The sequence below is a fragment of the Monopterus albus genome, unplaced genomic scaffold (genome assembly GCF_001952655.1).
Source record: "Monopterus albus unplaced genomic scaffold, M_albus_1.0 scaffold79.1, whole genome shotgun sequence".
In the NCBI taxonomy this organism is placed as follows: domain Eukaryota; kingdom Metazoa; phylum Chordata; class Actinopteri; order Synbranchiformes; family Synbranchidae; genus Monopterus; species Monopterus albus.
In genome coordinates, this window is record NW_018127959.1 from 1,069,178 (window position 1) to 1,078,565 (window position 9,388).

Genomic DNA, 9,388 nt, shown 5'->3' on the forward strand with positions numbered 1-9,388 from the left:
GGCTTTTGGATTTGCCGCTCCCTCTTCGTGGAATAGTTTCCAAGCAGATTTTAAACTTACTGAATTATGCTCAGTTAAAGCTTTTTATTCCCTTATGGCTCTTAGGCAACAGGACTCTATTGGTCAGTGTAGGTGTTTTTAAATTGGTTCTATTGTTGATTATTGTATTTATGGTTTTGATTGTTTAAATGTTTAATGTTTTTGATTTGTATTGAAATTTATGTATTGACGACATGTGTTGTTGACCTCTTGGGCAGGTCACCCTTGTAAAAGAGATCGTGATCTCAATGGGGTTTTTTACCTGGTTAAATAAAGAGAAGTAAAGTAAAGATACCAGAACCTGAAAGGTTTTGGACATGTTGAGATATCTCTGTCCACTTGATAGAAAAATATATTACCAAAAATAACCAGAAACACTAATGGAGATGTTTTGTAGTGGATTTTCCCATCTGGTCATTTTTTCCATTACAGCCTCATTTATGCTAATACAACTTGAGGACACCGAGACATGGTTTTGTTGATCACACATAAGATTGGGTAGCTGTGCCTTGACAGCTATTATGATCTCTCCTCCTGAGGATAGAAAATAATTGTTTCTGCACAGAGAGGTTTTGTTCTACTTGAGTATGCCTTCAGTGAATTCACAGTGCAGCAGGTAATGACATTTGGTCAAAGTCATATATATTAAGCAACTCAGACAAACATTGTTCCTCATACTCTGAATACTTGAGTGAGGACTAGAGAACTGAATTGTGTGCAAGACATTCACAAACTGAATATTAATGATTTCTATTAACCCTGACAGGATATAATACCTCTTTGAATTAATTTGAACTGTAATCATGTTCTTGCATAATAAGAGTAATGGGGAGTGGAATACAGTGCCAAACATGTGCTTAAGTGACCAGCAGCAGGTCTAGAAACACCTACCAAGTACAGAGCTGATGTTCCCCAGTGGTTCCCATTGTTGACACATAATTTACCATATCACAGTTTATTTATTGTGCATTTTGTGAAACTCGGCACTTGGCTGATTAATTGGCTGCTCATGGAAGATGAATTTCCCTCCATTGTGATTTCCCAAACTTATACAGCAGGCTCACATGTTCCATTAAAATGTTTTGTTTGTTTGTCATTGTACATATAGGTTCATTTCAATTTGGAAGACAATAAAAGGTGAGAAGCTTTGCAATCAACCAAAGGCAACATTTAGAAGAGGTGAATCTGGGGTAGGTTAAGTCAACATCTACATCCTGGACCACTGGCTATATATATATATAAAATTCCCCACTCGCCCCCCACTTTGGGGTCTTGTATTCCTTCCTTCAAGCTCGGTTCCTCTACCAGAGGCCTGGGAGCTTGAGGGTCCTGCTCAGTATCTTAGCTGTTCAGAGAGCTCCACTCACGTTCCACCTTTTTGCCCATTTTTGAATTAGCCATAACAGGCAGAGGGAGGCGTTACCAATATGGTGATGGCTAGACTTGAGCTTTAAAACCACTTTTCAGAAAAGGGGTGATGCCATGGTGAGTTTGTCCATCTTTTTAATAATATATATATATTTATAGCAACATCAGGAAGAAGGAACAAGAGAAAGAGAAGCTTGAGAAATACCAAGGGCTGAAAGAAGAGCTAGAAAAGATGTGGAAGGTGAAGGCACAAGTGGTCCCTGTGGTAATAGGAACATTGGGGGCTGTGACCCCCAAACTGGGAGCTCTGCCATCAAAAGGATTCTGAAGCCATTATTTTAATGTAAACATTTTGTGTATTGTTAGTTTAATTTCCACAGAATTTCTCATGAACCTTTCCACAGTAATACATTTATTTAAAATTAAATCTGGAATTGAACTGAAGAAGGCTGGAGATTTTCTGCATAAAAAGCAACAATGGTATATTCTATTAATGTGTATAAAGCTCCACTGTTGTCCAACACATCAGTGAGCTGCACTGGGTGATATGTTCCTTCCAAATGAACAAATGCACACACAAACACAATCCCACATACAGTGTTGATATACTCATTAGAGCACCAAATGTTTATTAATCTGCAGGTGACAATAGTCCATTAAAGATGCAGTGTTTCTGCATATTTGGTTCATGGCAGGGGATTCCGAAAGTAAGATGTTACTTACATTTCTTGTATTTTTTACCAAGGGTATTTAATGTGACAGTTTCCAGAGTGCCCATAAAGCTGCTAGGTATCCACATTACCACTAGCAGTAATACACTGCAGGCACACAAACAAATCCCACTACAACAGGTTCTTGTCATATCTTCCAGATGGTTTGTCGCACCTTCCACTAACAGACAGTTTATCAAAGACTGTTCTTATTAGCTTCCATTCTTTGACCAAAAACAAATTGTTCAGAAGACAGACACCAGAATATGAGTTGACACTTAATCACATAACCTACTAACCCTTGGCTATGAGGTGCCTGCGTACCTTTCCTAATGTGTTGTGACTCACAACAAAAGGCATAAATGAATACCATCAAGTGCTATGCTGTGTGTATACTAGCATGACTAGTGACAGCATACACAGCAACATGGTCGCACTTTGTTTCTGCTCTATTCAAAGGCCAACCAGTGATGTAAATCAGGACCAAAGTGGGGAGTACACATTTGTCTTTGTGAAGATGTAAAATATTCCCTGAGTGAATGTGGCCATGACTGATCAGTACATCACAGACCCATTGTATTGCTGGCTCACAAATATATTGCTTGTCACAGTTCAGCAAACAATCAAGAAGTCATCTTCAAACAATGAAATTCTTGGAATAACAATTCTTATGAGCCATATTTCAGAACTAAAAAGCCAGGACAAAAGATGCTTTTTTTACTGATTTCACTGAAAGGGAACCACTCATCAGCAAGGTTTTCAACAAGGTTGGATCTAGACTAACACCTCATTAGCAGCTATAACACTGAGCTTTCCTCTGTGACTTTCTCTAACACTACCACGTGTGCTGAAAATGGTCTGCTAGTGATGGAACTAGCAGTTTATCTATGCAGAAAGCTTCAGCTCATGATTCCTGGATTTAAGATGCTATATGTATGGACCCCACAACCTTGAGTAAAGAAGTCCACAATCACTGCATCAAGGTCATGGGCCACTGGCCATCTCAGGCCTTCCCACTTTTATAGAGCCCAGAGTTCTCTTCATCCACAGAAAGGTTTTGGGGCTTCCTCCAAAGTGTTCCCCACACCATAGACAATTTCCAGCCTAAACAACCAAGCAGTCATCATTGATTAGGGTTCTCACACTTAAAAACAAATTCATTCCACTGATGGCATGGTCCTTGCTATTGCAATTTATATTTCTCTTGTTACTTTTTTAATCTATTTAAAAGTTATATCTGATAATACAAATGGATAGAATCACTATCAATTTGTGATTTAAATTTATTTTATTCTATTTCATAATGTATTTTAAGCATTATAAAAAACATTAAGTGACAGTTTCACTATTTCAGTGTGATACTTGGTTATGTAAAAATAGATTGATAGTTTGGATTTAATTTAAAGCCATTAAATTGCTTTGATACAGCATGAAATCTGCCATTTCCAACACTCAGTGTGATTCAGAGGTACATACTGTAAAAGGTTCATTTCAGCCCATTTGGCTCGTTTGCAGTCAAGGCTGTTGAGTCAGCGCTGGAGCAGACGTGAGACAAATGGGGCTAAAACAATGACCTTAACAGTAATGTTTCACAAAAAAGAAATGCCTGATATGAGCTACTGCTTGTTTTTATTCAAATTCATATCATGCCACTACTACACATACTAGTGTAAATAATAATGTGGATTCTTGTCTTCCAGAATGACACGTGTGCATTTCAGATAGGCCAACTCTATCAAGAGGCCAACATAAGTCAAATATAAAGAAAACACTTCAGAGAAAAATAATAATACTAAGAAGAAGAAGAACAATCTCAAAACTGTGTAACAACATCTGAACTTTGAGTTCAAATCTGGCTTCAAAGATTCCCCTGTAGGTCCAGATAGACTTTTCAAGCTGGAAGGATCTTCTGTTTTAGGATTGTGGTTCTGCGATTAGACAATTATCTGATCATCTGTACCAGTTTATACCAGTTTATTGTCACTGTGCCAGATACACAATGAAATTTCAGTGCACTGCTTTATAAAAAAGCAGTGCACTGCAGTGATATATATATAGAAAAATTAATCCAGCTCCCTCCTTCAAACAGTTTCAGACATTCACACAATTCCTACATATAAAAGAAGAATTGCACATGTTTAAAAGTTGTGTAATGTCTAAATAAATAAGTAAATAACCATAAATGGTACTGAACATTAATGTAGATTTGACATATTAGTGATTACAGTGTGTGTGATGGCCTTGGGATAGAAACTGTTCTGTAATCTTGTAATGTGTGCTTCAACATGATGCCATTCTTGCTTTCTGAACTTTTGAATTTCTTCTGCTTCTTCATGTTTTTGCTGGTTGTCAAACAATGAAATCATTACCACAACAACTGGCATGAATTGTGGAAATACAATCAAATATTTGTACTAGCTCCACATCACACAACTTTCACCAGAGGAAAAAAAAAACAATGGGGGATTTTATTTTGTAATATATATGACTTGGTGTTATGATATGGATCTCATAATTAGGTTTCTTTTCTCATTACTTTAAGATAATGCATGGGTTGGAACACTGCACAACTCGCCTGAAAATCATCAGGTCTTTAAGATATATTTTTTTTTAGTATCAAAGTAAATCACAGAGTCGTCAGTACCTTCACCAAACAGTAAAAACAATGAGAAGCTCCATAAGTTACTATGAATGTGAATAGTTAGTGACTACTAATTTAAAGTAATGAAATGACAAATGCTTATATTTAACAGTGCCAGTTGTTACAAAATGAGATATGAAGAGTCAGTCACACTTCTACCCCCTTCTCACCGTTTTGCAGTGCTACAAGGGATTTTGTCAAAGTCTCTGTTTTACCATATAAACTACAGTATGTTTGAACCACTGTTAAAATGGCAAACTGTGAAAGCACACACACACACACACACACACACACACACACACTTGTTTTCTAACTTGAATTTCTTCAGTTGCTTCCACAAAACCAACCCAATGCAATTCAATATGACAAGCTACTCTCCTTCCTGGGTCATTTGGCAGCACAGAACACCTTTGAGATATAAGTTATGCCACAGAGTTTCTATTTCCTTTGTTCTAAATAAAGGATTTATTGCATATCAAATGCTCGAGAGAAAACGGAGGCCTCCTAGGTCAGAGCACTTTATGAGCGGAGGTGTAAATAAAGAGAGGCAAATGATGTTAGGAAGCACTCAGTGCTCATTTGCTGACAGCATGAAATGAAAACAAGGTGCAATAAGATCTGTGCAAGGAGTTTGCTGATGGTGAGCTGTGGGAGGGCTGTAATGAGCAAAGATCCACATATGAGGATGTTAATTTGATTTTAGCCCTCCATGATGAGTAAGTCATACAGATGGGGGCAGGGGAGAAACAAAAAATAAAGGGAGGAAAAGCCTGGGGTCACTTGCTGTCAAATCAATTGCCACTTCAAAGGAAAGACAGTGACGAGAGCCTGCAAGAAACCAACAAAAATTTTATTTCTCAGGGATCTTTTCTGACCTTCTTTTTTACAAATCATAATTGATTAAAGTGCAGAAATAAGAGGCAGTGTATCACGCCTTGTTTTCATTTCAGCCTTGTGCAAAGGTGACGAAAGGCAGATGAAAGGTAGGTTGCAGAAACAGGAACCAGATTCAATTTTTCACTTTCACCACCAGAGACCTGCAGAGAACAAACAAACCTAACTGCACTCACTGTAAAAATGTTATTTTACTTTTGCAGAGAGGAACTTGTAATTTTTTAGAACCTGTCACAAGCTAATTTCATTCAGCAAAAAAAAAAGTACAGTATGTGACCCTGACTGTGCCGTACTTACCTTTCTATCTTAATTAGGCAGGCTTAGATGTTTCTAATGTCCTGTAATACTGTATAAACAATTTAATGCAGGGTGTGGTTATTTTCATTCCCTTCCTGTTTAGGCTCATATTCTATAACACACCCACGCTGTGTTTTCATTCTTTGTGGGGACTTTACACTGACTTACGTTCATTTCCTATAAACTTATCCTAACCTTATAAACCACTACTTGCCTAACATCTAACACACAAGGAAGGCTGTAAAATGAGTAATACAAAGGCACACACACACACACACACACATATATATGTGTGTGTGTGTGTGTGTGTGTGTGTGCCTTATTATGGGGACTAAAACACTGACATTGTGGGGACTTGGCCCACGATGTCAGTGTTAGTAGGATACACCATTGTTGCACAAGGAATGAAAACAGTGTGTGTGTGTGTGTGTGTGTGTGCGTGCGTGCTTGCTTCAACATTCTGATTAAATAAATTGTTTTCTAATGGTGTTAAATATGAAACTAAATGAAAAGCAAAGGCTGTTAAAACTGCACCACTTATACAATGACAAACTTCTAACCCTCCAGTTAAAAACAGCCCTTCATGCACCAAGTGCACATTATGAACAGGTACAGAGTAAGACCTCTGTTCTGAATAGTCCAGGCCTAGAGAACTGAGCTAAAGTTGAATCATGACAGAATTCTGCATCTCACTAGCCCCTTTTCTCAGCAGACATTTTGTTACAGTAGAAAAAGCACAGCTGTAACTAACAGTATTAATAAGGGCTCCATTAAGTGTCCCACTAAACAATACCACTCAGCAAGCACGCACAATACCACGATCCTGGAAATGACTCACATGAATGGAATTCAGTCATCATGAGTGTTATCAATGGAGAGCAAAAGTCACATCTGGTTAGCCTCTGTTCCACTAGCTTCTGTGACTGTGCAATCTCTCATTTAGCTTTTTTTCCATTGGTCATTGTAAGAAAACAAAGTGGGTTCCTTAGGACTTTTTTTTCATATTCTAAGACAAGCCACCAACCACTACAACACTTAGCACTGGAAGTTGAAACTTTGGTGGTTTTAACAAGGTTAATTAATTATTTATTCTTAGCATCTGAAAAACTACAGTTCCCATGATTTGCTTTGCAGCATGGCAGTTTGGGTGGTACACATATTATACACCGCAATTCTTGAGGTTTGGCAACCCTAGTTTCACTGACTTGCTCAAGCTTAAAGCTGCATTAACTAAGATTGAGCACAAATTCAGATTAATCAAGGATTCAAGATTTTTATTTGCCATTTATGCAAATAAGGGGCGACTGTGGTTCAGTGGGTAGAGCAGTCGTCTCCCAACCAGAGGGTCAGGAGTTAGAATTTCAGTGCCTGCAGTCCACATGTCGAAGTGTCCTTGGGCAAGACACTGAACCCGTAAGTTGCCCCTGATGGTTAGAGCCATCAGTTGAGGTGGTGCCGCGGGTGGCTGCCTTGGTTCTGTACCGGAAACAAATCCCTTGTGTGTAACATACTTGGCCAAATAAAGGCGATTAAACAGACAGTTTAGACATATAGGAATTTTCGTGCAGCTCTCCTTTGGAGTCAGGTAAGGAGTCAAAAGCCAGAAAGAACACTTAGTCTTAAAATAAAAAAAGTTACACAAAGGTGACAAAGCATTAAAACCGCAATGCACAAAAATAGAGTAATAGTATTTCAAGTAAATTAAAAGTAATCAAGTAAAAAATTGCCTAGAAGTGTTTTCTGCCTGCTAGCTTCAAGGCCCTCAGCTTGCTTCTACCCCTCTCTAACCAGTCCATACCACACTTCTTCTGCGCCCCTGCTGATCCGAGGTTATAAGATGTGGTTTTCAAACCAGTACGGCTCATTTCAAAGAAGGAGGCTCCCTGTGTGGGTCCAACCCACGATGGGAGTGGACCTGTTTGACCCACGAGGCCACATTCTGTAGCACAGAAAGAGCGAGACAAAGAACAAAGCAAAGCCAGGGTTAGCATTGGTTTGGCATGTCAGAGATGGAGGGCACTAAAATTTGACACAGGACACACAAGTAATGTAGCTGGGGTATCAAAGAGTAACATGAAATTTCTCATATCACATACAACTCATGGTTATGTGCATCAAGTATGTAACACTGAATGTGTGGCCATTAGTACTGTATCAATATTACTGAAAAAAAACCCATTCTTCTGTATAATTAGCACCACTAGTGGCTGCCTATAATATAAGTACTAACTGTTGGTTGTATGTATGAATGTGTGTAGACAAACACCTAATTAATTGAAAGACAACAGTTTTACATGCTGGTCGCATGTCTTAATAAGCCCCTGAGTAATTCTGTTTTCAGGTTGTGAGAGAAATCTTACTGTGTCAGACCTCGTTACATTACTGTTACAATGTCAAGATGGCTAAAGATCAGTGGGGAACCCCATCACATTTACATGTCACAGCAGCCATGTTTAAAAGTCCCAAAGCTTTCATTTTAACAGGTAGGATGAAGCAAGCAATGATATGTATTCCATTTCTGGAAACAGGCTTTTAGTTGTCCTTGTGCATTTATATCACTTTCTCTGTGTTCACGATTGTGTGGACGCCTTTTACTGGCAACTGCATTGTAACAGTAAGTAAGCTGATAGCGATAGTCAGTGAAGCACAGCAAAACCGTCTAAACAAGCATCAATAATAGATAGGTTGCTCTGTCTCCTGGGTGAAACACTGCAGGAGGTACGTAGTCTAGTGAAACAACCATCTGTGGCCCAAACAAAAACCCTCTGAAGCTCTGATCTCTGAGCCCCCGCCCTCTCGTTTCTCCACCTCAGCAATCTCTCTCTCCCAGGACCCCAATGCTTAAGGGACTTTGCAGCTATTTAATGTTTAATGCTCTCTAAAGCAAAAAGAATGCTAATTTTTGTGGCCTGCTACCAATTTTCCTTCTTTTCACTCTCACCCAAAATTACAAATGTGTTGTCCCCATGGCCTTATTTATCCGCAGTGTTACAGCTGGGGACAATTATGCACAGGAAACTCACAGGGGGATGTATTTTGGGAGCAATCAGGAAGTGAGTGGCACATCTATCCTTCAAGGAAGGCCATGCACAGACTATGGGGGTGCTCTCTGGCCATGGGGCCTTTCTGGGGCCAGCTCCTCACCACCACCATGGCCTCCAATGATTACCTAAAAAAAAGACATGGAGGCGGGGGAGGGGGGTTAAGGGGGATGAAAGGAGGGGAGAAAATGAGCAGGAACTCTGTTTATCCTCTGTCCTCTCCTCCTACTGTGCACAGCACTTGAATGCTTCTGCAACTAAAACCATCATATTTCTGGACAAAAGAAAATGCCTTTGTTTCTCTGCCTCCAGCTGTCATCTATGGAAGTTTTGTCAGCTAGTGAGCGCGAGTGAAGTAAAAAAGGACTTCAAACTGCATTTCATTTTGTCTGTAAAGC